Raw genomic sequence first — 3326 nt, 5'->3', positions numbered from 1 at the left:
GTGTCTGATTCTTTTCAACCCTATGGACTGTAGTTTGCAGGCTCCTCTGTCCATGGGATTCCCCAAACAAGAATACTGGAATGTTTGCCATGCCCTCCTCCAGGGGATCTTTATGACCCAGGGATTGAACCCATGTCTCCTATGTCTCCTGCATTGGCAGGCAGTTTCACAAGCACATGAAAATATTGAATTCTTTAAAGATGAAAGATAATTTAATTAATATTAATATGGAATACTAACCCCACTTATTACATAATGGGTAAAATCTAACTAAATGAACTGAGAGTATGCTTGCATACTAGTGTTTTGCCTTGATCTTGTAACCTCTTACAATTCTATGAAAAACTTAGAAATGGACACGAGCAGAAAAGTAGACAGTGTACAGTTGGCCTCAGAGACAGGAAAGCAGCCATCCTGAATTTTCCCATGTAGAATCTTCTTAAGTATTTGCACTCTCATGGGATCACAGCAACATTAAATTGCTTGGTTAACAAGGAGCTTTGGAAATTGAATCTCTAGGGTTCAAGACTGCAGTCTATCTGCTATCACTTCTATCCACAGTCCTTTCCTTGGATATAAGCAGCAAACCGACTCCTACCATAGATGACCCTTCCTGCCCAGGAGCTGGTGACTCACTCAGACCATTTTCTTCCTAAGGACAGATCTTTGGTTTGGTGTATCACAGATGTCAGACATCATTCCACTGCGATGCCAGCCAGGTAACCTAATGATCCTTAGTGAATGTTTGGAAATGAGGACAGGTGTTTTGGTACAAGTTTATCCTGAAAAAGCTATAAAAAGAGTAAATACCCCAGATTTCCCTAGTGGCTCAGATGGTAAAGCGTTTGTCTACAATGCCAGAGACCTGGGTTTGATCCCTGGGAAGGGAATATCCCCTGGAGAAGGAAATGGCAGCCCACTCCAGTACTATTGCCTGCAAAATCCAATGGACAGAGGAGCTTGGTAGGCTACAGTCCATGGGGTCGCAGAGAGTCAAACACGACTGAGCGACTCCACTTTCCACTTTCCACCCCAGATGATTAGAACCAAGTCACTTTTCATAACTTATATCATCTTCACACTTCTTTTTTATTTTGTACCAATAATTAAGCATCTCTGATTTATGAATACCAATAAATATTTTTTAAAACCAACCAAGGGGTAGGTAACCTTTTCTAGAACTGTTTATGCTCTGCTGTCATCAGCTTTGGATATTTTTATTGTTATTCAATCACTTAGTCATGTCTAACTCTGCAACCCCATGGACTGCATCATGACAGCTTCCTCTGTCTTCCACTATCTCCTGAAGTTTGCTCAAACTCATGTCCACTGAGTCAGTGATGCTATCTAACCATCTCATCCTCTGCCACCCTCTTCTCCTTTAGCCTTCAGTCTTTCCCAGCATCAGGTTCTTTTCCAATGAGTCAGCTCTTTGCATCACATGGCCAAAGCACTGGAGCTTCAGCATCAGTCCTTCCAGTGAATATTCAGGATTGATTTCCTTTAGGATTTTTTTTTACATAACACATAAATATGCATGCAGAAGGCTTTCCTTCCCTTCCCCACTCCTTTAGTCTCTTTCCATTCCCAAGATGGTTTATGCTTCCTGTGACACCACTGCTGCTTCCCTAGTGACGACACATTTTATTGTCTTGTCACCACACCTTATTCATCAGATTCATCACATCATGGAACCCAGAAACCAAACAGCTGTTTCTGAATTTCTTCTCATGAGACTGGCAGAGAATGAAAACCTGAAGACCATCTTATTCAACCTGTTCCTGTCCATGTACCTGGTCACTGTCCTGGGAAATCTGCTCATCATCCTGGCTGTCATCTCTGACTCCCACCTCCACACCCCCATGTACTTCTTTCTCTCCCATCTGTCCTTTACAGACGTTGGTTTAAGCACAACCATGATCCCAAAGATCCTGGTGAACATGCAAGCACAGAGTCAAAACATCACTTACACGGGTTGCCTCACTCAGATCTGCTTTGTCCTGATTTTGGTTTGTTGGGAAACTTTCCTCCTTGGAGCAATGGCCTATGACCGCTATGTGGCTATTTGTCACCCACTGAGGTACACAGTCATCATGAACCCCCACCTCCGTGTTATGCTGACTCTACTCTCCTTGTTCATTAGCATTGGCAATGCCCTGCTCCACACTCTGATGGTGCTGCCACTATTCTTCTGCAAGGAACTGGGAATCTCCCTCTTCTTCTGTGAAGTTGTTCAGGTCATCAAGCTTGCCTGCTCTGATACTCTCTTTAATAATACTCTTCTTTATTTTGCAATTAGCCTATTAGGTGGCATTCCTGTTTTTGGACTCATTTTCTCTTATACTCAAATAGTCTCCTCTATTTTGAGAGTCATCAGCGGGTGGAAAGTATAAAACCTTTTCTACCTGTGGGTCTCACCTCTCAGTTGTGTCCTTATTCTATGGGACAGGTTTTGGAGTGTACCTTTGTTCTGCAATTCTTGACTCTTCCAGGAAGACTGCAGTGGCTTCATTGATGTACACCGTGGTCACTCCCATGATGAACCCCTTCATCTACAGTCTGAGGAACAGAGACATGAAGGGAGCTTTCAGGAAACTCTTCAGTAGAGTACCTTCTATTCTATGATTGTGTCATCTTCTAGCTCTCTGATGTTTAACATAAACTTTCCATTCTCTAATAAAAGGTTTTGGTTAGAGCCAATAGAAGCTGACTCTGAGGCAGAGGTTCATGGTATAGTAATTTTGTGGGGAATGTTCCCAGCATGAGGGAAGTGGGAAGAGGTGGGTAGGTCAAGGAAAGAATTTAAACAAGTCTGTAGTCATGCAGAAATAGATTCTGCCTGATTCCTTGGATGACACCATGTAAATTGTACCCCAGAGTAAAGCATATTTACAAGACATTGTGGTTGATCTTTCACACCTCAGTTCAGGAATCTTTAAGACCAGTCACTCGTAAATTGGACATATGTTAGACAACATTAGCATCCATAACACTACTTCATTATCCATAAAATTTTGTGATTAGATTGTCTCAGCAGTTTGAAATGATTGTGGAATATTTGAAATTGAACAGTGAGGAAAATTTTCTTTCTAATAAAAGAAAGAAATCCTGACTCTTAATATGCTCAAACAATAAAGATAATTATCTTTCATCACAAGGATTTCAGAGGCAGGAAATGTGCAGGATCAGGAAATTCGAGGTTCATTCATTCCTCCATGAAGACGCTTCATATTAGGCTGATTCCCCTCATGGACTCAGATGGCTGAAATAGATGCAGGCATATCTAGACATGATTACTGGAGACAAATAAAACTGACTGTCCTTCA

The 3326-nt window shown here is 41.7% G+C and overlaps 1 pseudogene; it reads left to right on the top strand.

Moving 5' to 3' along the window:
- The first annotated feature begins 1688 nt into the window (after positions 1-1688).
- Positions 1689-2625, top strand: LOC101105410 (olfactory receptor 7G1-like; annotated as a pseudogene).
- The last annotated feature ends 701 nt before the right edge of the window (positions 2626-3326 follow it).

Source organism: Ovis aries, chromosome 5 (genome assembly GCF_016772045.2).
Source record: "Ovis aries strain OAR_USU_Benz2616 breed Rambouillet chromosome 5, ARS-UI_Ramb_v3.0, whole genome shotgun sequence".
NCBI classification, from domain to species: Eukaryota; Metazoa; Chordata; class Mammalia; order Artiodactyla; family Bovidae; genus Ovis; species Ovis aries.
Note: the sequence above shows the minus strand (reverse complement) of the source record. Positions and strands in the feature narration are given on the sequence as shown.